The sequence below is a fragment of the Alexandromys fortis genome, unplaced genomic scaffold (assembly GCF_014885135.2).
Source record: "Alexandromys fortis isolate MF-2015 unplaced genomic scaffold, M_Fortis_MF-2015_v1.1 scaffold_87, whole genome shotgun sequence".
Classification (NCBI taxonomy): Eukaryota; Metazoa; Chordata; class Mammalia; order Rodentia; family Cricetidae; genus Alexandromys; species Alexandromys fortis.
This window is the reverse complement of record NW_026067971.1, coordinates 5,259,720-5,285,712: the sequence shown is the minus strand read 5'-3', so window position 1 is coordinate 5,285,712 and position 25,993 is coordinate 5,259,720. Positions and strand designations below refer to the sequence as shown.

At 45.5% G+C, this 25,993-nt stretch overlaps 1 protein-coding gene across 5 annotated transcripts in view; it reads right to left on the bottom strand.

Annotated features, from left to right (window-relative positions):
* Positions 1 to 25,993, bottom strand: part of Lrrc8b (leucine rich repeat containing 8 VRAC subunit B) — a 63,295-nt gene that overhangs the window by 13,430 nt on the left and 23,872 nt on the right. For 3 of the 5 annotated variants that reach the window (XR_007594230.1, XM_050155760.1, XM_050155759.1), the window contains exon 2: positions 7,829 to 7,883. The exons of the other annotated variants lie outside the window; for them this stretch is intronic. The gene's annotated coding sequence lies outside the window, so the exon portion shown is untranslated. The remainder of the gene's footprint in view (positions 1 to 7,828; positions 7,884 to 25,993) is intronic. 5 annotated transcript variants of the gene reach the window in all.

Below are 25,993 nucleotides of genomic sequence, written 5' to 3'. Positions count from 1 at the left end.
CCCTCCGCATATGCAATCGGCCTCATTTGCATGTGTCAGGTGGCTGACTGAACCATGAGATTTCTATTCCAACTAAAAACCACGTATCTGCTCAAATAAGAATTCACAGCGTTCCAAAAATTCATCCTGCTAAAGTTCAGTCACAAGGTGAAAGACGTCATTCTTACACGGGGCTTAGAGATACGGCTGTATTTCCCTCAACTGCTATCGTTAGATCCAGACGGCTTTTGTGGTCATGCCGTTTGATCTTGCGGCGGACGAAAGCCATCCTCAGCATCTACTTTAATCACAGATGGTAACGAAACTGCATGTGCACGGATGACCTGGACATGCAACAAGATTTCAGAGTGCTGACATCGTTTTTCCAGTGCTAGGAATTGAGTTTGGGGCCTTGAGGCACATGCTCTGCCACTGAACTACATCCACGACATCCAATAATTTTAACTGAGCATACAAATGATGCTTTAATGTCTGTGGATCCTCCTTGAGAAGGTTGGGAAGATGTGTATTTGCTCTCACGATATCAACCATTAACAAATGATCACATACTTAGGAGCCAGCAAAGGATACGGACATCAAACTATAGTCACCCTTTGTTTTTGCGGTAGTCTTGTGGCATTACTGGGTGTGTTTAGAGTTTCCTTTGGGCTCACACAGCCATGTGTGGCACCTGCTTAGACAAAAAGTCAGATTAATTGTTAAAATTGACATAGAAATCCTAGGCTGTTTTGCAGCCCAGGAAGCAGTTTGAATGTATGACTACATAACTGCATTTACATGCCGTGAGCAGGATAAAAATACCAGGGGAATGAGGAGTAGCTCGATGGTAGAGCATGCATGCTTAGCATGTGTGAGGCCCTGGTCCAACCCCTAGCACGGGACGTAAGATGCCTGAAGCTGGGAGGGAGGGAGGGAAAGAGGGAGGGAGTAAGAGAGAGGAGAGAGAGGGGTAAGGTGGGGAGGGAAGGAGACCCTGTCTCAAAATAAGAAACAAAAACAAACAAGAAAAGTGACCTGATGCATGGAACATAGTCTCCCACCGCACTGCAGAAAAGAATTCACTGGGAAGCCCTACTGTCCTAGGTAACATCATGTTCAGCGTGTTATTACCGTAGTTCTTAGACAAAAGATTCTCTTAAATACTACAAATACATTTTTGGCACCACAGAAAGTTTTATAAACCCACAACTGATGGTGACTGTATAAAATATTCCTAAGGAGAAACGCTGATAAACTTAACTGCACAGAAGTCCCAAGCACACAAACAAGGCTTTACCCTGCTTATTCTACTAGAGATTAACGGTACGCTTTCTCCATTTGCCTCTTAAAACACTACCGGGCACGACTAAGCTGCTGCCATGCATGCCCGTGTGGTGGCTTTTCATTTGTACTTTAATAAATAAAGTTTGCCTGAAGATCGGAGAGTAAAATAGGAACCCTGTTCAGACTTATAGAACAGGCAGTGGTAACACACACCTTTGCCACAGAAACTGGGTGGTGCATGCCTTTAATCCCAGCTCTGGCCTATTCTGGGATTAAAGGTGTGTGTCACCACTGCCTAGTCTGTAAGGCTGGCCAGTGTGACTGGTTTACTTTTCTGATCTTCAGGCAAACTTTATTTATTAAAGTACAGATGAAATGCCACTACCTACCAGGATATGAGAATGTACGATATACAGATGTGGCCCACGCTTGTAGGGGATATCATGTCTCAATGTCTGAGGTCTGGACACTTGCTAGTAGGACTTTTCTCAAATCACCATGTCATCAGATTCCTTTTGATGATGTTCTTATTAATAAGATCAAATAAAAAATAGTTTATAATCAATATCTTAATCGGTTTTCTGTATTCAAAGAACATTTTATTTATAACAAACTGCTTCATACTTAAACAAGCCAGTGAGACAAACACGAGGTCTTCCTGTATTATAAACAAGGAAAACCAAACTGCCCCAAAGAACTCACCTGACGCCCAACGTAACAAAACTGTCGGGGAAAAACAATTACAGCTGGAACTCAGACCAGAAGCCTTGACGGATCACATGATCTCAGTAAATCTAACTAATTATGCCACGTCTCAGTTTTCTCAACAGCTACAGAAAGGGCTATTGAGCTCTATGCCTAGCCCTTTGCCCGGCATCTGCATCAGAACTGAGTTCTATTATAGTCTCGGAAACAAGGGTCCAAGTGTTGTTTTCTCTGACTTTTCCAGTGACACAGTCACATACCATGTCATAGGCATTCATCGCTAAAGATTTACCACTAAACGTTTTCTACTGAACCGACTTAGTCTTTAAATCCTGCATCGCGGTTTACAGACACACGAGGAGTCTGAAGCCCTCCTGTATCTCACGCTGATTCTTCTCATTGACGTGCTTACAGTGAGAGCCACGATGCCAGCGAATGCTGCTTGTGCCCTAAACCTTTTCCAGGCCACATATTAGCAAACAATGGGGAAGATTCAGGCCAAATGAGATCTCCAGTTCTAACACACAAATGCACTAAATCACTTCAAAGAAATGAAATGAAGGAAGAGTAATGGATTTTATGGTCCCAATCCCATTCCTTCAGCTTTTAAATCTCATTAAAAAGTCATCAAAGCTCTTCAAAGCCTATGAATTCACCCGACAGCCCCATCCCGATGTCTCCAGGACTGGAACAACACCACTCAAGTTAGGCATCTACATTTCCCAGCAGGCCTCCTTTTACTTTGAAATCATTTCCAAAATAACTAGCGAAAATAAACAAGTAACAATCAGATGGCATTCAGTCATTATGCGCTGAGAACTTGATGCTACTCCAAAGATCTGTGTTTCTGATCTCAGACACAGCATGGAAAGCTGGGCTTCCTCCACAGAATTCCCCTACCATGGCGTGCTGAGTCATCACCGCCCCAGAGCAGCGGGGGGCCACCGACCACCAGGTCCTGAGACCTCCAGGAACCTGACTCCAGATTTTGCTGATGATTATCCCAAGGATTTCGTCATAGTCACAGAAAGCTAAAGAACACGATCGGTTGAGTTAAAATTAATTACCACCTCGTAAGATCAGACAGCAGGAGTTCAAAAAGAAATGAGTCCAATGAATTTAGAGTTTGATTTTCTGACATTATAGGATCTTACAGCTTTTACACAGTAAGATATGACACATGTGTATGAGACACACTGAACATGCAGAAATGCAAAATGTAGGAAGAACACTGAGGTGTTTGTGTGTGTGTGTGTGGGGGGGCATATTCATTGTGACAGCTGTGAGATGGCCTCAGCAGGACGCAGGGTGAGAACCCGGGAGGGAGCCTGGGAGAAGGGCGTTGGCTACCTGTCTTCTACCCTGTAGCCTGATAGTTCAAACCCCACAAAGGTTTATTTATTGAGATCTTATGGATCTTTTCTGTCACTGTTTGGCCAGCCCAAAATGTCCTCATACACTAGTACGGCAGCTGGTGCTAACACTTGAACCTCTACACTTCTGTCTTCAAACAAACTACGTCTCAAGGAAGCCTCAGGCTAGCCCGGGAGAAGGGGAAAAGCAGGCCGTACTTTTCTGTAACAATAAATCCTCGGCTGTGCTCCAGAAATCTTCTGGTCATAAATGATTTCCATGTTTTCTACATGCAAAGCACACTAACCCTCCAGCAAAAGTTTCACCCCACCATGAAATCGAGTTCCAACTTGAGACCAGGATCCTGCCGTCTTAATCAGGTCCAGGATGCTATGACATCACCTCTGGCTGAGAAGATGGGGAGGGGGGGTGGGGTTGCCTTAATTTGCTTTCAGATTTCTACTGAGGGTCTTACACATGTCCTGACTTATCTTTACTGTGAGTGCCCTGGAGTGTCGTCCTGAGTCTGATGTTTGCAACTGAGGTCATTTTCTTTTTTAAAGCCCTTCTGTGGGGTGCAGAAACAAGGAATAAAAAAAAATCATTTTATGTAGGATCCTAGACAATTTTAGACAGGAAATATTTCCTCTAAATCCTGCTTAAACCCTGAATGTTCCTTAATCCATTTCTCCCAAAACCGGGATCATCGTGGCTAGAAAAGGGGGCCTCCAGTGCTCCGCTAACATCCCACACAGGTGACGGTTGCACACGTTCTGTTCATCCCTGAGGACCGGCTTCCTTACTGGCCCCCGACAACAAGCTTAAGGGTCTTTGCCAGCTGCACACTGTGCCCGTGCTATAGGTTTCATTACAGCAGCGGGAGGCTCACTTCAAGTTATCACTTTCTGCCATTGTCATTTGGTCTGTCAAGAACCACACCAAATCTCACTATCTAAAATAAACATTTCATTATTTCCCATGATTCTGTTGAATGATGAACAGTTCTGTTTCATATGGTGCCTGCTGGGATGCCCGGAACACCCAGTATGCCCCAGTCACAGGGCTGATGCCGGGATGCCTGGAACACCCAGCATGCCCCAGTCACAGGGCTGATGCCGGGATGCCTGGAACACCCAGCATGCCCCAGTCACAGGGCTGCACTTGGGCCACTGCTGTGACCTGGAGTCCACTCTGAGCTTTTGGCTGAGGCCTCCCAATGTCCAAGAGGTTCTTCAGGCTGACTGCCAACGGAGTTGGTTTCCCAGAGGAAACTTCAGGTCACAGGTTCAGAAGGTCTATGTCACTTGAGATTCCTTACCTTAGAGATCACTTTAGCACCAAGACCAGTAATGGGGTCTTAATCTACTGTGGGATACTGTGACCAACCAGGGAGGGAACAGGGCCTCAGGGAAGAATTCTCTGAGGCACCGTTTTATTCTGCTGGGTGTGGAACAGAACTGCTGAGGCGTGGAGGGGGTGGTAAGATTGGAAAAGGCAGTGAAGAAAATATTCTGTGGGCACAGGGATCAGAATTTAAGTCCACAGAAAAATCAAATGCAGATAGGTAATGGTCACCTGGCAATTCCCTAATGAGTTTGTTAAGGAATCATAAATAATGTTCCAGATAAAAATCAGTTTATTCACTGGAAGTCCTAGGGGAAAAGTACTGAACAAATAGATTGAATATGAAAGACATAAGCTAGTTACTGAATGAATACAATCCTGAAATCCCAATGAAACAGAACTGGGTTTTTGTTTGTTTATTTGGTTTTTGTTTTTTTTTGGTAACAGGGTATAAGCAGAGACTGCTTGTTTGTTTCCTGGCCGCCCAGACCTGAATAATCACACAGAAACTATAATAATTACAACACTGTTTGGCCAATAGCTTAGGCATATTCCTAGCTAGCTCTTACATCTAAAATTAACCCATTTGTATTCATCTGTGTATCACCATGAGGCTGGGGCATACCAGTAAGGTTCCCATGGCATCTTTCTCCTTTGGTAGCTGCATGGTGTCTCCTTGACTTCGCCTACTCTCTCTATATACATCTCTGTTCAGATTTCCTGCCTGGCTATATTCTGCCCTGACATAGGCCAAAGCAGTTTCTTTATTAGCCAATGGTAATAAAACATATTCATAGCATACAGAGGGGAATCCCACATCAACAGGGTCTCACTCTGAATCTTTGGTTGGCCTGGACCTCATCAATACTAGGCTGGCCTTGACCTTAGAGATCCACCTGCCACTGCCTCTGGAGTGCTGGGATTAAAGCGCTCCACGGTGTCCAGTTCTATGTTGTTTGAAGGTTAAGGAAAGCTGCTCTACTCTGTTTCTACAAGCTACAGAATATGTCATATATTAGCTTTAGATGATGGTATGTTTTGGAAATATAAATTGGCAATGATTTTAGTAGGCTACTCTATCATCTAAAACAGTACGTTGATTTTTGGCTTTGGAGTTTTTATTGAGACAGGGGCTTATTATGTAGCCCAGGTTAAGCCAGGTCTCATGATCCTCCTGCCTCAGCTTCCTGAATGCTGGGATGATTGTCATGTGCAACCACATGGGCTCTAAAACAACTCTCCCAGAGATGGCCTAAGAAGGCAAGCTCGAATCCTTCGTTAGTTCTCATTATCTTAAAAACTATTTTCCTGGCCAACTCCCCCAGAGTAAGAGAGTCATCGTAAGGTGGGGCCACACTCTTCTGAGTCACACTCTCTCTCTCCTCTCAGGTTACCATGCTGAGAAAGGAGACCATCAGTCAGGAACACGTCACCCTTCTACGTCCTTCACAGAGCAGCCACGTGGAGTACAGAAACCAGAGTCCACTCTTAACTGAATAAGAAACACCTTCAGAGAAGTGAGGTCGTTTCTCCACAGACGGACGGTAACAGAACCTGGGTTACAGCCCAGAGCCGAGCTTGGAAACACTGATAATGGTCTTCCTTAGAAACATGAAGCTGCATATAGACTCAAGAAAACATGTTATAATCCCTCTTAAAGTGTAAAAGAATGAGAGATTTTAGATGTGGGATAAATAAACTAAAATGCTTGAAAAATCCTTAAAGGCATAGTCACTCATTTAAAATCCCTTTTCTGGGTTAGCATTTGTGCACTCAGTTACGGAGCGCAGGCATGCCAGCATGAGGCAGACCAAGAGCAGTCTCATCTGCTCTCCTGAGATGAGTGGGAAGTGGGGCACCATCATCTCCAGACCTGTGGCGACTCCACGAGAGGGACAATGGGGTAAACCTAGCAGAGTCCTTGAGTGGCCCTTACGTAAACAAGATGCACAAAGGGAATGCATGCACGGCACAGAATCCAGAACTGCAGCCCCAGTCAGAGGAAGCTCAGAGCTTAGCTGCTCATGCTCCAAATACTGACAATGCCCGTTCCGTACCAACAGATCTAAGTCTTAGGGATATACAGACATACAGGACGCACGATGAGCTATGAAAGAATCTCAGTGGAAGCATGCACAAGGCCCTGGGTGCAATCCTCAGTTGAGGAGGTCTCTGTCCTTAAGTATTTTACTGAGCAGGAAGAGAAGAAACCACAACCAAACACACAGACACAGGGAGACCGAAAGCACTGTGAAGACTATGGACCCCGAGAAGGATGGCTTGCTTGGACAACCACTAGAACAGTGATTAAGCGAGTAAGCACTCAGCACTCAGCCCACTGAAGATCATTCCAGGCAGAGGGAGCCGCAGGCCTGGGAGGCATGAGGGTCAGACAGGAGTGTATTCTGGCAAGGAGGAGAATGACAGCAAGCCTGCATGCAGCCAAGGCAAAAAGTTTAGATACAAAACAACACAGAAGTGATTGAGAGGCCACTAAGCAGTCAGAAGCAGCAGATCAGCAAAACCTGTTCTAAGCTTTTAAAAGCTCGGGCAGCTCAACAGATCAGCAACATGGCAAATGGGCTGAATGAATTACACTTGGGAGCTGAGTATGGGGTTCACTTGGTAAAGTGTCTACCCGGAACGCATAGGGTTAGGTTCAGTTTCCAACAGGGCATAGAGGCATGGTGGCACGTGTCTGAAATCCCACTACTCAGAAGGTGCAGTCAATAGAGTCAGAAGTTCAAGGCCTTCCCTGGCTACGCAGTGAGTTTGAGATCAGCCTGCCATACAAGAGACAGTCTGAATCAGCCAATGGAACAACAAAAAGGATAACATGCCCAAATAAAATACATAGGCATGAAGTCTAAATCTTTCATAGATTATTATAGTCTTTCGATCTTTAGTGGTTAAAAAAAAAAAGTAACCAATTGAACATACACACATCCTGCTTACAAAACCCACAAAGGCTGGGAAGAGGACATTTTAATTGAAATAACACAGATTTAAATTTCTGCTTAACCAGTTTAAACATATCAAAGCGATTTTACTCAAAACATCTGTAAGTATGGCAATCTTTTTCTGTATTCTATTTTGCCCCAAGCTACCAACTAAATTGTAATAATCGCAGCCATGTGTTCACAACTGGAAATGCTCATCTTACCCTATGAATGCTGGTCAGCCGGAAACTCTGCAATTAGTTTTGATCTGAGGAATTCCTGAAGAGAAATCATAAGCACATTGTTATATTTTATGCATCCTAGGACTGCAAGATCATTTTCTACTTACATGGTTCTCAAATGCAACTTTTTATTTTTTTATTTTTATTTTTTTGAGACAGGGTTTTGCTGATGTTTTGGAGTCTGTCCTGGAACTAGCTCTTGTAGACCAGGCTGACCTCGACCTTAAGAGATCCTCCTGCCTCTGCCTCTGGAGTGCTGGGATTAAAGGCATTCACCACCACCGCCCAGCTCAAAAATGCATCTTTTGAAAAACTTGAGGCAGATATGATGGCCTTTGACCTTTCAGCAGACACTCCAGGTCACTCACAGCAGTAACTCACAAGGCACAAGACGTAGACAGTTCGTTTTAAAAGAGAACGAAGCACATTATTGATCCTTATTTGTCTTTTACAAGTAAAAATATCTTCGTGAGAGTTTCCTCCATGGAGTTTGCTACTTTGTTGCTCCTGGCCTGCAGCTCACAAAGATGCCCCGTGAAGCTCCACGGAATAACGTGCAGGTTTCCTCTGACCCTCACGTGCCTTTTCATGCCGCCAAGTGTCCGGGCACTATTTCTGATAAAGCATTACAAATGTGTCACGGTCTTAAAGCCACTCCTTGTTTATTGCTAATAAGGCTACAGAGGTCTCTGAACTAGGCTTATACGACACGCCCTCTTCCTTCTTCCCCTGTGGGAACTGAACCTAGAACCTTGTCCATGGTAAGCAAGCACTCTACCACGGAGCTACATCCTCTCCTTCACCCTTGTTCATGCGGTTCTTCTGCTGAGAATTCTAAACTGAGAGCACTGGGCCAAAACAAAACGTTTAGTTTCTCATATGTAATGTCAATTGATGCCCCACCCCCTTACAATGTTACACCGATAATTTTTCTGGTCGGCAGGCTATCGGGTGATTTTGGAATAGATTAGGGATTATCACTGAAACCCCGTCAAAAACAAACAAAAGACACCTTCACTAACTCCACACATGAAAAAGAATCTTCCTGCCGCTCCACTTTGCCGACTTGGAAAGGTAGGTTGCACAACCCACTGGGTTTATTAACCGAGTCTCACTTCTCTATTCAAACTCACCAACACCAGAGCCGTCTCTTGTCAAAGAAGCAGATGCAGAGCTCCGGGGAAGCTCCCATAACGACTACCTGTCATCTCAGGGTGAAGCCACCGCTGAAAACTAAAAGCCATGTGCCTCAGTTTCTTTATCCAGGCTAAATAAATCATCCAGACTAATTTTAGAAACCGTAACCACAGTTATCCCCTTTCTTCCTCCTCAGCAGAACACTAAAGTACTGAGCTGGAAGAATGAAATGTGAAAATCCTAAATGGCGATGCTGCTCAGAATAGAATAAATCGTGCACTTTAGGCAGGATAAAATGGGGACAAAGACCGGCACAGCAATTCTGACAGGCCAGCTGCAGAGGCAGGCAACTCTGTTACCCAACTTCACTATGCTAATGGGTATCCAAACAAGCTCCATGTATACCACTCCCGGGCACGGGCAGGACACACGTGTGTACTTTGAACTTGAAAACTCAGCCCCGTGAACAGCCTAAGAATGGACTCTCGCAGCTAGAGAGGCCAGGCTGCTGAGACTTTTCCCTCCCACCTTCCAAAGGTCCCCCACCCAGTTCAGAAATTCCTTCTAAGGGATGTAGAAGAAAATCCTCATTCTCCCAAGTGACCGATAGAGAAACAAAAGGCCCCAAGGTTATGACTGCATGAGGGGAGGAGTCGGGATGTTCTTGCTCTCTGCTGGTCCACAGGGATGGCAGAAACTGACAGCACCCTCCTGCGCAGCAGAGCAAAGGGCAGCCACACAGTCCTGGAATCTTACTTAACACAGCTGTCTTGTGGGGATAGGCGCAAGAAACTCACAAGATGAAAGATGGAGCAAAAATCAAGATAAGGGTGGGAGTCGAACCCAAGGCTTTGACCAGGAGAGTGTTCTACCACTGAGGTACATTCCCAGCCCAGAGCTCACAGTCCTATGACATCCCTGTGCAGACTGCATTCCAGAAAGGCAGGACTCACAGCGCCATACTCTTATCTTGTGCAATCGACATTTTAGGCTCTGATTATGTAAAACCAGAGTCTCACACATCTGATTACATCACTGATTTGAAAGGCTCCAAAGCAAAGAGTTAAAAAGGGACATTTCAGCTGGGCATGGTGACACACTCCTTTAATCCCAGCACTGGGGAAGCAGAAGCAGGTAGATCTGAGTTTGAGGCCTGCCTGTTCTCCATTCCATCACCTGTCCTGCCTCGCACTGTCAGGTGACACGGCCACACCGAACTGACTGGCTAAGTTCCTGGCTCTATTTCCCTCAAACTGCTTTATGGTAAACGTTAAACTAAGATCCCAAGTCCCTTGAGGACTAATGCAGTCTCTTGTTTATCTGTATCCTAGGGACCCATCCCAGAGTATTTTCAATGGCTAGATGGAAGGGTGTTGACAGGACCAGCAAGGAAGATAAGGACATGGCTGTGACTTCCTCCTGGTCAGCAGGGATCCTGAGAGCTGACACAAGGGGAAAGTAAAAGAGGTCCCCCCCCCCCCAGACTGTTCCTATTCAGCTCCTGGCTACTCCTCTAAAAATGTGATGGGGTTGGAGAGAGGATTTCCTGGATAAAAGCACAAATTGCATTTCCAGAGGTCCTGGGTTCAATTCCCAGCACCCACATCGTGATTCATAACTAGTTCTGCTCACATGCGATATAAAGCTAAAAATGCAGGCAAAACTCTCAGATATATAAAATAAAAAAATACTTTTTTCAGATATGATTAGGCTCTGATTATGTAAAATCAAATTTCAAATGTGAAGAAATACAGATGAATGGTCTGAGGAGGCACTGAAGTTAGTCTGCCCTACGGAGAAGGGCTCAGACAAGCTGGTGGGGTCCCATGTCTGCTCTGACGGCATGGGAGTACTTTGAGTGCCATTACTGTGTGACCGCATGACACCAGACCGTAATGGATCTCATTACCCAGTTAGGAACCAGGAGTATATAGATGGCTTGGCTCTCAGCAGAGGCAGGCCACGCATACAGTGGGTGGGGCAGAGAACAGAAGGGGCAGGCCATGGCAGAGCCCGGGGCGTTTTCATCACCCGCAGCAGGTGCAGTCAACAGATGCAGAGTCCACCCCCCAGGAAGCATGCTTGTCAAGCACCCACTGAACAGGACATTTCATTTCTGAAAGCAGAGCTGCCGTGGGACTCAGCATGACTGGCTGCATTATGACGGCTGCAAGTCATTTCGAATGCGATGGACCCCTGGATAACTGCCACAGCACTCCTAAATGACCTTAGCATCTTACAGATTAGGACTGTATAATTATGCTTTCGCTTGAGTGGCCTTAGGCTACAAGAAGGAAAATTCTAAGATGAAATGAGAGCATGTGATTATCAAGTCAGAATATTGCCTGTCCCGCTACACTGTGCTTAATTCTGTCTTCTTCCTCCAAGACCACACCTACTGGGGGACCAGAAACTTTTCTTGTATCTCATGGCCTGCCAAACACGATTTGCTCCTAAACACTGTAATTTCACAACCCTATGAGCTAAGACCGAGCTGACAATGTTGCATGTCCATGGGATAATTTTAGTCTCTTAGAGCAAATCACTTCTGATGGGATCACCATGAGGAAAGCTGTGTCTGCTACAACAGACTCTTGAAACAATACCAAACATCCAATGTCATGAGTTGCAAAAAGCCTAGCATTGAGTTTAAGGTAATAAAACTAAGGCTTAATGTTCGCCTATGGATAAATGGGCACAAAACACTAAAGTTACGCACTTCTTTTTTGGTTGAGACAGGGTCTCATATAGTTCACAATGGCCTCAACCTTAATATAGCCAAGGCTGACCCTGAACACCTGAACTCCCGCCCCCACCTCTGAGGGTTAAGATTATGGATGTGTATCATCTTACCTGACGCTGAGGTGGTGGAGCTGAGGACTCAAGCCAGCACCCTACCACCTGGGCTATTATTTCCGGCCCACATTAGAATGAGCCCTACAGCACAACCTCCCCAGTCAGAAGTCACACCACACTTTGTCCTTCGTTAGCTTTGGGAACACTGATGCTATACTGCTGTTGAACCACATCACAGATATCTGGTGACATGCTCAGCTGCCTCCGCCTGGGAGCTGTTTGCAGGACAAGGCTCCCACCTGCTGAATCTCCCACCTGCTGAATGGAGAGGGCTGTCAGGGTTATCTGGCAGTCACGGTAACCAGTTCCTGTGCACCTGGTCAAGAATGGCATCAATAAATTAGTTATTTTTCTCTTCCTAGACAGCGGCGATTTAAAGAAGAAAAGGTTTATGCCGGGCGGTGGTAGCGCATGTCTTTAATCCCAGCACCCGGGAGGCAGGGGCAGGCAGATCTCTGTGAGTTCGAGGCCATCCTGGTCTACAGAGCTAGTTCTAGGAAAAATCCAATAAATAAATAAAGTTTATTTGGACTCAGGGTTCTAGGTGGCACGGTTAAGATTCCATCGTGGAGGGGGAAGAAGCAGCAGAATAAGACGCTGACTGCTCACGTGCTCTACTGTGCAGGAAGCAGAGAGAGCCAACTCAGCGGCACAGGTGAGGCCTTAAGCTCTCAAAGCCAACTCCCGTGACAAACTTTCTCTAGCAAGGCCATATCTCCTCTGCACCACCTCCTGGGGACCAAGTGTCCAAGTGCTTGAGGCCATAAAGGACATATGCTATTCAAAAACCAGAGTAGAGCTCAGAGAAACTTAGAAACTTGTTCAGTCAAGTTCAAAAGCAAATCCAGAGTTCACACTAGCTCTGAGAGCATCAGCTGCATGCACAGCCTCTGCAAAAGCACTAGAGGGGAGTTCCACAGAGAATGTGACCTCTCTCTCTCTTTCCAAAATCTACAACAAGCCTTTTTGAGAAAAATAAGATCTCCCTGGGTGGGAAGGAGAATAGAAGAGAGTCGACAACCAGGGCGCCTGCATGGGACTGACCTAGGCCCTTTGCAAATGCCTTACAGTTGTGTGGCTTGGTCCTCTGGTGGGACTCTAAGAGTGGGAACAGGGGCTGTCTCCAACTGTTTTACTGGCTTTGTGACCCTACTTCTCATATTGGATTGCTTTACCCAGCCTTAACACCCAGCCTTACTGTAACTTGATATGCTGTGCTTTATTGATACTCATGGGAGACCTGCCCTTTTCCTGGATGGAGATGGAAATGGAGGAGATTGGAGGGGGATAGGGAAGAGGGACTGGGAGGGGAGGATGGGGGTGGGCTGTGGCCAGGAGGGATGTAAAATAAATAGATGAATACACACACACACACACGGAGATGTGCACGGTATCACAGGCCTTCAATCCTAGCATTAGGAAGGCAAAGGCAGGTGGATTTCTGTGAGTCTGAGGTGAAGCCAGCCTGGTCTGTCTATCTCCCTTCCTCATGATAAGTAAAAAGCAGTATTCCACCTGTCTACCCCATGTAGTACTGCCTGTTCATGTTATAAATGCTTGTTCATATACATGGTACAGGGTGGTAAGGAAAATTCCTAGTACTGACTTCTGGCCTTCCATGTATGCACACACACATGCACCTGCACACAAATGCAGACATGAATATGCTTATATACATGAACACACAAAGTAGTGATAAGGATAAAATGAAGTAGTTTTTATATGATGACAAAATGGATCTCACTGAATGGTATATATTATCATTCATAACATAATTCTTAAATATTTAACAACCACCTCACACAAACCTTCAATAAACTAGTTTCCTGCAGAGATAAAACTTTAAAAAAAATTTATTTAAAATGTGCACAGCCATGGAAAATGGGGTGGCTTGATAGGTCACCCGTTTACTAAAACCCTGAGTTCAAGCCACAGCACAAGTGGAAGAAAAGGTATAGATTTGCGTTACTTTTGAAATGATAAAATGTCACAGATACTGCAATCGATAATTGGATGGCACAATTACAGACATGTAACTGGCCTTATGTTACCACTACAGTATCAAACTGAGAAAAAAGCAACACCATCCCTGTGGGTGGAGAAGTGAGGCATTTTTGGACCTTTCCTGCCCATTGGTTTCTTGCCTCCTTTATTCAGTGACCAGTTCTTCCTCTCGGCCCCTACCAGGGTGGGTCAGTGATTCCTCCTCTCCCAGACCAAGGCAGGTCACAGAGACCAGAGTACTTTCTCCCCTCCCCCACAAGGTGGAGCACAGAAATTCCCCGATGGTCACCTTTACTCTGCAGGGCTTCTGCACTGTGACTGGGAGGAAGGAATGCTACACCTGAGATTGAGAATCTGAACAGACAGGTTTCACTGAGCTGCCCTCAGTCTGTTAGCAGAGGTTCCCGTGCTGATTTTGTTCAATCATAATTCTACCCAGCAACCGTCTGTTCTGACAGTTTTGACTGGGCCTCTGGTTGCATTCTGAAAGTTGCCATGTCATCTAAAACTCTGATTACATGAACCAGTTAACTATCACCCTTCTGATGGGTCAGGATCAGTGTCCTACCTGTCTACCCTAAGTTAGCACTGCTTGCTCATGTAATTTCCCCACTTGCTATCTCTGAAGTGATAAGATCCAGCAGTGTCTTCAGTGGTTTAACCTTTGTTAACAAGGTAGGAAGGTGGAAAGGGCACCTCTTGCCTTAAGTCTATGTCTTGCTTTAGTCAAAAAGAGGGAAGGCAGGGAGTTTATTTGCCTCTGTCTCTTCTACCTTAACAATCCTTCGTATGTTGGTTGGGAGAGCATCTTCTGGTGTCCATACCCCAGAGGAACTGTCCCAAAAGAAAGCAAAGCAAGATGAGAGAGCGAGAGAGAGAGAGAGAGAGAGAGAGAGAGAGAGAGAATAAAAGGGGAAAGAGAGAGAGGAGGGAGGGAGGGGGACTTTGTAAATAAAATTTACAGGGTCCTTCCTGGCCCATGACTCGTATTTTATCTAGTAAAGCAAAACAGGCAGGAGCTTCTTCTTCCACCCCGACTGCCTACTAAGTAATTAAGACTGACAACCGGAGCAAAGATGCATCCCTGCTTACACAACTCATGCGGAGAAACACCTACCCGCTACTCTAATAACGACGAGGCGAAAAACCTGCCTTTAATTGCCATTTAAATGATAATTATACACACAGCCTGTTTCCTGGTAAATCTATTAAGATGCAGTTAAGATAACTTCATATCATGCATTTAAATACAGACTTTCCTCCGGAATGGCTTGATAAAGGAGAGGGAACATTTGGGACAGCTGGAAGGGAGGTGGCAGAATGGTTAGGGTGGCCGTCTCACACCCTTCCCCACTGGATGGATCTCTAGTAAGCGAAGTGTCACTGTCAACCTCTAACACAGGCCATTGCTGTTTATATTACATAAACATGGCTTTTTACCTACTGGAACCGACTTCACGGTTAAGGAAGGCAGCCATCGCTCAAATGCTTAGGGCAGGGAGAGACGCAGAGCGCGTTAACGCGCAGCATGGTCATTTATTAGCACAACAGTAGATTTTGTAACAAACCCATCTTTTAAAAGGTTGGCTTCACATCGCGTCTGTCCTGAAAACACATCTGCCTTAGCACTGGGGAATCAGCTTCTCCGGCTAAGTTAGATACTCAAGACATGCGATATGACCCTAGTCATCCAAAACTGAGAACTATAAATACCTTTTCTCAACTACTTACTACACGGACCAGGGGAGACGAGCTGTTGTGGGGCAGAAGCAAACACAATAAACGGTGCTGTAATGCTCAAACTTAACTGGCCCAAGTCACTTAATGCCCATCTTAACAGCCAACATTCTTGATGCTGACAAGCCAGATGTGGTCGGTGTCACCCAGGCAAACAGGGCACATTCAAAGTCTGTCATCAAGAAAAAAACCAACCAAACAAACCAGCAACACTATCATCATGATCTGGGGCAATGGCTCAGTTGGCAAAATGCATGAGGAGCCCCCAAGTTCAGACCGCTAGCACACACCTGAAATCCAGTGTCACGCAGCAGAGACAGGAGGCTGCCTGGGACTTGATGGCTACCCAGGCTCGCCAACTGCTAAGCTCCAGCTTCAACCAGAACCCCTTATCTCAAAAAATATGATACTAATGAGAAAGACTCCAACACATCCCCCGACACACACAAAAGCTCCTCATCATTAGGCATGTTTAATGTCACTGGATTTGACACTTGCAAATGGCTACAGTAAGCTTTACATTTTGTACGTTTTTACCAAAAATAGTCATGCAGAATAAGAAAACAAGAATTGCAGTTAACACAAAAGGATTACACAAATCAAATATAATCAGCCTCAGTGTTCCAGAAAACATAACACGTTAAAATACTATTTCAAATACACCAAACTTGCTTTATCTATGGTGTATACGTTCTATAATAAACAGTGAATTTTCAATCAGTTTATTCATAACCTTTAGTTAAAAGAATTTGGTTAAGCGAGATAATGTGATTCCCTAATGTATACAGAAGACACTTAATATTTCTTTTCTTTCTTAAGTGTATGGGTGCTTTGCCTACATGTCTGTCTGCACACCATGTGGGTGCTAGTGCCTGTGGAGGTCTAAAGCGAGCACCAGATTCCCTAGGACTAGAGCCACACATGGTTGTGAACCACCATACGGGAGCTTGGAACTGAACTGGGCCCTCTAAAAGAGCAGCCAGTGTTCTTAAGCGCTGAGCTGTCTCTCCAGCCCTGCTTCGGGTCCGGAATGGCCAAGCCCATGTCAATACTGGGTTTCTAATGTTCCACACTGACGTCAGCGTCAGGGGACTACAACAAGGCAAGCAGACGATCCCTTTTAATTCTGCAGCTCACACTTCACAGGCTGGTGGGATCTGCTTCCTAGGCAGCCGGGACTCCCCTGAATAGGTCCTCTGGGCCACCAGACCTCCTCACCAGTTAGGCTATGGCTGCCTTCACACACACTGTGAGGGACAGAATGAGAATAGTTAAAACTTGCTGTTTCCAGAGTCTCCAATCACAGGGCTCCCTAACACATGCCCCTTTCCAGCTGGTTATACAGCCATTTCTGGGTAACACAGGAAGGTCACACACCCCTGCCTGGTACATTTTGGAGCTTCCAAAAGCAAAAGCAGATCGCCCAATTTTTATTTACAATTTTCTGTATTTTTTATCCCCAGGTCCTCGGGGCCAACTATCGACTCTGTTGGCTTCCTTCCCATGCCTGGTCCCTCACTGAGGCTAGCTTCGATGGCGGCGGTGTGGAACGTTGGAACGTGTGTACTGGAGCACATCCAGGGCCGCCTCCATGGCCATCTGCATCCGCCCCACTCTGGTCCTCCATCTTTAGCTTCCGTGTCTGCCGTTGGCCTCAGAGCCGATATAAAAGGTAACTCAAATGTAAAAGGATCTCCTGCGTGACCTGCCAGCCCTGGCTGGCGACAATGGATGGAAGCAGCACAGCTCTCCCGCCACAGCTTTATTTACATAGCTCGGTTCCAAGGAAACAAAACAACAAATGTTGCCACTGCCACCATGTAACATTCAAGCCCTCCTACAAAGCGGAAAGGAGCCTTTGAAAAGGGCCGGGAGGCCCAAGATTCCAGGCAGAAGAGTTTTAAAAAAGTGCAGTGTGGTAAAGTAGGAGCCTGAGTAAAGCTCTTTGATACATCTACCTTGAAAGTTCTTTGTGAGATCGACCTTGTAATGGAAATGCGGGTGGCCAGCGGACCACGAGAATGAACACCGGCCACACTCAGCTGCAAGTCCAGCTTGCCTGCCTCCTGAATGAGACAAGACCTTTCACCACAGTGCCTGGAGCCAACACACTGATTTCATCTCCTCTTCTCCCAGGAAGAAAGTGTGGGAAGTGAAACATTGGGCAAGAGCCCCAAGAGAGAAACAGGTCACTTTTGAGAAAGAGCAAGCTGTTATGTCATGGAAGCTTCAAACTCAATGTCCACTTTCTTTCTGTGGCTGAGTCAGTACCTCGTGTTTCCAATTTGGTGAGCAGGGCATCTAGGGGCCAAACCTCTTCTGCTGGTGAAAATGTTTGGTGTGTGTTTACGGCAAACACGACACCCTTCCTCTATGGCAACAATCCAGCTCTACTCTACTCTACAGTAGTCTGTATCCCTGCTACCCAGGTTCATGGCTGCCTTGTCTGACCCCTTCTCAAGTTCAATAATTCTGTAGCATGATTCCCAGAACTCAAGACAATTAAGTTACTAATATTACCTCATTAAAGAGGAGAAAGCCCAGGAGTAGGCACAGTACTCTGTGTGTGTGTGTGTGTGTGTGTTGTGCATGAGTATGTGTGAGTGGGCGTGTGCATGAGTATGAGTGTGTGTGTGTTTGTGTGTGTGAAACTGGAACCAAGACCAAAGACACAGCACAGACTGCATAGGAGTCCTCCCAGAAGGGCCAATACTGCCCCTTCAAACAGTGCCAACAAGTTCTCCTGGAAGGTCAAATTCACCTTCAGAGATCACACATTAAGTCCCCATGCCTGAGTCAACGACTTACAAAATTTTTCCCTTCCTCTTTGACACTCTGACCGCTCTGATGACCACAGGCTCTCGTAGCTCTCTGCCCCTTCCTCTCATAGTCCCTATTATCCTCTAAGTAGTCACTGCATTAACGGATCTCTCCTCCCACCAGCAATAAACTCTGAGGTCTGGTCAGTATATATTATGCTGATTAATGTATCCCAGGCTTACCATACAGAAGCAGCCACTGCATATTAATGTGCAGATAAAGGGTTAAAATTAGACTCCTGACTTGAACAGAAACCACAACTATCTTTCCATCATCTCGCCTTCAATTTACCAAATTCCACGTGACAGCCCAAGGTCCCTGCCTGCAGCAACTAAAGACTCGCTGAACTGCCCATCAGCAGGGAAGGGGGTGGGCGGGCAGGTGGCTCAGCACCATCAGGAAGACTCTGGGGTGCGTGGGAGCACATGGAAGCTTCTCACACAGGACCAGGGGAATCACAAGGTCCAGCTGCAGCCTTCTGCACCAGCCTGCTTTCTGCCCCAGAGCTCCTCAGGACCCTGAGGCTTCACCTGGGAGGAAGCCATGTTCTCTCTGGGATTTTAGCTTATGAGACAGAAGTCATATTCTTCATTTGGAAGTTGAACATGGCTTTTAAATGAGGGTGGGCTTTCTCACGGTCTGGTGCACACTCAGCTAGACTCCCCAGGTCTGCTGCAGTTTCTCCTGTGTACAGTACACGGGTCTCTGCTGAGACGGCCTTTTTCCAGCCAAAGTCAAAAGGTGGGATGAGAAAGTGAAAGCTTTCTTCCCTGCATCCTTCATGAAAAATACCTTTCCTATTTATATTCTACAGTGCCATGTGTCTTTATCGTCGAGCATTAGCCGTTCAGGAAACGCCCCCACAGAGTACTGCTAGCTGGAAGATGGGCAGGTAGAAATAAGGAGTGTCTTATCTGCCATCAACTTGTGTCATGCCCCAAAACTGGCCAAGAGAAACTGAAAGAACGCCACATCTCGCATGGACTCTGACACTGTGTGAGTCTTGTCCCAGGTGATGGGGGAATGGGGTGGCTTAAGCTCAAACCTGGTCTTCAGAAGTGCTTTGGTGGAAGAAGACATAAATCTGAGAAAGTGAAGAATTGGGATGCTAATGTCCTAAGTCCCTCAAGGAAGGGAATAATGATCACTGTAAGGCACAGAGCTGGGGAGGAAGGGGCGAGGAACAGAAGTAGGGGACTCAAAAGTAGGGCACACCATGAAGGACTGGGGGCACACCACGAGTAAGTGGGGCACACCATGAGGAAGTGGGGCACACCACAAAAGATGGGGGTACACCATGAAGGACTGGGGGTACACCAAAGGACTGGGGGACACAACATGAAGAACTGGGGGACACATCATGAATGACCCGGATGTGGGATTCTCTTCTGTATATGTGTTGCTTTTATTGGTTAATAAAATAAGCTACTTGGGTCTATGATAGGGCAGAACAGAGTTAGGTGGGGAAAACTAAACTGAATGCTGGGAGAAGAAGGTGGAGTCAGGGAGACACCATGCAGCTGCCAAAGGAAAAAGATTTAAACTTCCAGCTGGAATCTTGCTGGTAGACCATGAGCCTCATGGTAAAATATAAGATAATAGAAATTGGTTTATTTAAGATGTAAGAGCTAGCTAGCTAGCTAGATAGATAGAATGACAGATATCTCAATACGCTTAAGCTATTGGCCAAACAGTGTTGTAAATAATATAAATAATATAGTTTCTGTGTGCTTACTGCAGGACCGGGAAGGACAGAAACCTCTGCCAACACGACCCAAACAAAATCAGAGTAGAAAGTCAAAGTGAGCGCAGGGGTTAAGAGATTGGGTGCACTGGAATTGTTGAGACAGACATGACAAAGATAATAGAAAAAGAGATTAGAGTCAATATTAAATAAAGTTTCAAGCATCAAGATAATAAATTTTCAGAATGAAATCCAAGCCCCAAGCCTAACAGATATCTGAGTAATTATTGTTTGGAGGAGCAGAAATAACTTTGGGAACTAACAAAGATTTTCACAAGAAAAAAAGAATTTAGACTGGATCTTACATGTAGTAAGATGTCATTGAGCAATGGAACAGTGGGAAACGGGAAACTATCTCAGAGAACATATTACATTTCAGGAATAGTAATTTGAGAGTAGGAAGTCTAAATTTACATTAGAATGTATATCTGATAACCTCAAGAAGTAAAACATAAATAGGCTTCACAATTATAATTCCAAGTAGAAAAATCACAAAATGCTATAAAAAAAATCAAATTTCCAGACTTGCCTGGCATATGATACAACTAGATAAAGCAGTTAGATTTTGGGGAAGCAGGATTTCTTTCAAAGTCTTAACTGGCTTTTTTTTTTTTTTTCCAAAGAGAAATGAATTTGGTAAGTGATATCCTAGACTAGAAGGTACCTGAATATTTCAGTAGATTAAATACTTTACCATACTTTTTAGAACAAATAGTCAAATACTTCACGCAACGCTTTAACATGCATGAACAGTCGTGTAAACACATATACACACACAAAGGACACGAGATTTAGCATGTTATGTAAACTGTATAATAGACAAGTTATCACCTCAATATACGGGGCTGTTGGTCATTGGACAAATCAGGCATCATGTCACTCCCAATCAAATCACACTGACTCTAACGATGGGCCAGCGCTTTGTTTGTTTCACACAGGTGCCTAATCACACACTGTAGAAGGATGACTTCACCACAAGGGCCTGGCTCTGACAGTAAAGGAACCTACCAGGCAAACATGAAGACCATAATTTGGCTCATCAGCATCCACATTTTAAAAAAAAGTCACAGAGTGAGTGGTCTGAATCCCACAGCTGGGACGGTGGACACAGGAGGGTCCTTGGGGCTTTCTGGTCAGTCAGTGTAGCCAACTAGTGAGTTCTAGGCTCAGTAAAGGAGCTTATCTCAAAAGTAAGGTAGGGAGCAAGTGAAGAAAACAGCAGACATTGACTTCTGTAGAAGTGCGCACACAGACACAGGACCGTCAAGGGAGGTGTCACAGAACAGGGCACCATGGGAAGGGAGTGAGCGAGAACCTATAATGGCAAACACATACGGCAATGCTATAATAAACCCTTTACTTTATATGCAAAATTTGGAAGCTATTTTGAATAAAAGAATGACAGTATGAAATGACTAAATCTAAGTCGAACTAAATTTGTCTCTCCACTTGGCAGCAACGTTTTTCTCTCCTAACCACGTGCTTAAATATTTCCCAGGAACAGGCTGAGTGGGCAAAGCAGGAAGTGAAACCGAGTATGATCACCGCGAGAGCTGAGGGCAACGAAAGACACTTTGGAACTAGTTGGCGTGCTATTAAGATTTCATTTAAAAGTCTATTCCCCTGGCAACATCAATGTAATCAGAGCCACGCTAAGAGGGATCTCAAGAGGTAAGTCTTCAATTTGCTGTCCGGCAACTGGTGTAGTCTTTTATGCAAATGCACTTTGCTGCAGTGGGGCTGGCCCACATGACATCTGAGTGACTCACCCTGCCCTGCTGAACAGAGAACAGGGGGAAGCTCTGCTTTCCACTCTAGTAAATGTACTAGGAAAGACAATTCATATTGGCCCACTTCGGGGAACATGTGGCTTTTGCTTCTCAGATAACAGATCCCATTCCTCTGAGTTATTCTGGGATCTATTCTCCTGTAGTCTAAACTTCTGTGCAGTCACCCAGGCACAGTAAGAACTAAAGTACTATGGTTCCATTGTGCAGGGTGTTGCTAAACAAAGCTCTCGGCTGGCTCTCCTGAGATGCATACTATAAAGCTCCGTCATTTCTTCGGCTCTGCAATCATGATACATGTCCTAGGAGATTGGGTGTGGAAGAGGGCCTAGAAAAACCGAAGGAATTCTCACCCACTGATTTATTTTCTTCTGGCTTTAAGCAGGGCTGAGTGAGTTTAAATACATGACGTGCAACACTGAGCATTTCCTAGCAACCTAAGTAAGTTGGAGCCTCAGTGACCTCCAGCCTTAGCCCCTGCCTTCACGGTGAAAAAGCAAAGGTAACATGAGTTCCCTGCCCATGAAGCAAGCCTACTGCCGTTACAAGTTTGAAGAAAATCTAAGAAGGAAGTCTGATTAAAAAATCAGTGGCTACCAAGTCCTTCTGAGTGTCCATGTACATGAGCACACACATGGGAATCGTGCACACCCCATGGCTAGTGAGTGTTTGGTAAACACCTGATGGCCTATTCTGCCAAGGCATGGCCACCCAACCTGTTCTTCTGCCACTGTGTTAAAGAAGACGGATAAGCTGGAGTAAAGCTGTAATTGAAATGAAATCTAAAGACACATGGATAAAGCAGGGTAGTGGTATGTGAGAGGGCTCAGGGTGATAAGGGGCTTGCTGCCAAGCCTGACGGCCTGAGTTCAAGCCCTGGGTCCCACATGATAGAAGGAGAAAAATATTCCTGAAAGTTACCGTCTATCCCCATGTGTACCAAAGCACACACCTACACACATACACATGCAACACGTGTGTGCATGCACACACACACACACGCAGACACACATACATCTTTTTAGAGCAGCAGACCAGCCCATTAGGCTACCTTTCCTCTAGGTACCTTCTCCCCTCTCTGTTGCCCGCCCCCCCATTAGACATCACTTTCATTTTAGAGTTGTTCTGTTTCCATTCTCTTGACGGGAGAATTACAGGCTGAGGGAAAAAGAAGCAAATTGATCTTTTGCCTCCTCTTACGATACACAAAAAGGTCAGGGAAGGTCGGAAACAAACTGAGAAAGGGAAAGAGATGAGGCCCAGAGGCTAACTCTGCACACAGAATTCTGAGTCTGGGGAGCACTGCTTTCTTGAGTGGTTACGTACACCACGCCCTTGACTTGAAGGAAAATGCAGTTTCAGCTGGAGATCGGTGGTGGATGCTCTCCTGACAAGCATAAGGTCCTGCGTTTGATCCCCAAACATGAAGAAGATGGTAAGAGAGACGCGTGGCTGGGGAAGAACATGAGCCTTCTCCAACGTCAAGTACCGAATACAGATTTGTACTGGGTTTTGTTCTGTTTTGGTACAGGGTCTCATGTGGCCCACCTGGCCTGATGCTCACCAGGTTGCCAAAGCTGACCTTGAATTTCTGACCCTCCTGACACCATCTCCCTCCCAAGAGTTGGGATTACAGATTTAAGTCACCATGCCAAATTCGAAGCATGGTGTTTTCCCGACCATCGGAGCTTCTCCTGAAGCTACCAGAGTCCTAGTAAATAATGGGTTTCCTGTCTTTAGGGGTACACAGGGGCTGGAGGGGAAGATGCTCCAGGTGGGTTTTTAGGGGTATACAAAGGCTGGAGGGGAAGAATGACGGGGTGTGGTCTTGAGCGAGGAAATGTGTTCAAGGTCAGCATCTCTGTGAAGACATAGTGAGGACATTTGGTGCTTCAGACTCCCAAATAAAGCCCATGATTGACTTGACTAGGAAAAGATAATCTTAGCATCTGAAGGAATGAAGCAATATTTTAAGTAATGTTGAAAGCACGAAAAATACTTTGGTCAGAGGTGAAGTGAGGGGAACAAGGGGGCCAGGGAACCCTACAGGGACAACTGAACTGACAGGGTATGAGGATCCGGAGCAGGGAACGTGTGAAAGAACAGGAATGATAGGTTTAGGAGGAACATGGGGCTGGGAATGGCTATCCACAGTGGGAGTCTCAGTGGCCAGCTCTTTCATGTCAGATCAAGAGTAGTTAACATAACTGAGGGTTTTGGCTTAGGGTTTGGCATACCTAGCCTTTAGCTGGAAAGTGCTTACAGAATGTTGCTGTCAAGAGGGACCACGTACATAGAAAGGCATAGGGGGAATTACAGGGAACCTGCTATCCACACATTTACACGTTTTCCACAAGTTGTTCCCTGAAGGGAACGGATTCTGCAGCCTTGGCGTCAGACGAGCCACTAAAGGGACAAACAAGCCTGATTTACAGGGCCAGTGTGGAGGAGAGAGGGGGCTATGCTTGCATGAATTGTGAAAGGCCAAGTTTGCACAGCTTGTGGACTTTCAAGAAACAGAGGATTAACAGGCAGATAGAAAAGCCAAACAGAGCCCAGGGCAGGTGTGTGTGTGCACGTGCGTGCATGCGTGCGTGCGTTTGTTAGGCTGTTCATTTCTACTAAAGGCTCTGTGATGTGGGACATAAAATCCTGAACTTGGTAATATGTAAAAAGTACATTAAAAGAACAAAACAGAAACAAATGTAGCCCCTCCACAAAGCAATCCGTTTACAAGACTGCTCTCTCGACAATCCCATTCACAGACAGGAAACTTAATTTATGACAGCTTAGTAGAACAAGGCATAAACCTGGCTTATGGCTTATATAGAGTTGCGGAAATAGATACGGGAAATCATGGGCTCCAGGCTAGTCTGGGTTACATGGTAAGACCTTGTCTGAATGAAAAACAACTCCCACAACTCCAAACATATGTTATAGGATGTGTGTGCACTCGCACTCACTCTCTCTCTCTCCTCTCTCTCTCTCTCTCTCTCTCTCTCACACACACACACACACACACACACAGAGAGAGAGAGAGAGAGAGAGAGAGAGAGAGAGAGAGAGAGAGAGAGAGAGAGACTGCTCTACCAAGCACCTCTAAGAAAAACATCTACTTGCACTTGGCTGGAGGCAAACAGGATGACTGGAAGTAATCAAGACTCATTTCTGAAAGACTCCCAGCACCCTGGACCACTGCAGGTGCTTGTTGCCTTCCTGATTATGAACTGCCATCAAAGCCTGCAAGGCTTTCCTTTTCATTTTTCTTCAGTATATATATAAAACCTGGCTTCTCTCAAAGCACATGGACTAACTTGTGTTCTAAACTACTGGTCACAGAACCAGTGAGCATATTCAGTTCATCAACATCAAGAGTAACAAGAATTTTAGAAGCGGTGTTCTCTTTTTTTTATGAGCATCAATGCCCTTTCTTTGATAGCTCTGAGCTGGAGACTGTATCCTTGGGCAACGTAGTTTAGAAGTGCTTCTTTTCTTTTGCTGCACAGAGTTTATCTGTGATTTGTACACTGATGCTTACTTATTCTGTCTCCATCTGCCAGGGGCTGTGCCCCAGGTGCATGGGTTCTTTGTGGAAATCACTGAGTTTCCCACCAAGCCCAGACAATACAGACAATACTTGGAATACATCAATCCTGTGCCCATTCCACTTTAAGAACCGATCTTGTGTTTTCTTTAGCAATCATGTCACATTCTCCAAGATCCAACTTAATTTGGAACCACGACTTCTATCTATCTACCCTAAAGAAAGTCCTCTGGGAGCTGATCAAGGCTCCCAGGGTCTCCAGGTGCCTTCCCTGCCCACCTGTCTGAGGGAGGCCTTGTTGAGGCTCCTCACCTGCTGCCCTATTCTGGTTTCTGGTTTCCCCTCTCACTTCCTGTTGGTAGCAAGTGCTCTAGTTCACATTTCCTTTTGGTATTTTGACCCCAGGTACCTGAGTTTAACATCTGTTGTTTTCATTGTTTGAGACTTTGTTTTGAAGATTAACCTGGTCAATGATCTAAGCTCATCTTTCTCCAGCTGCATAACTTAACGTTTAGGAG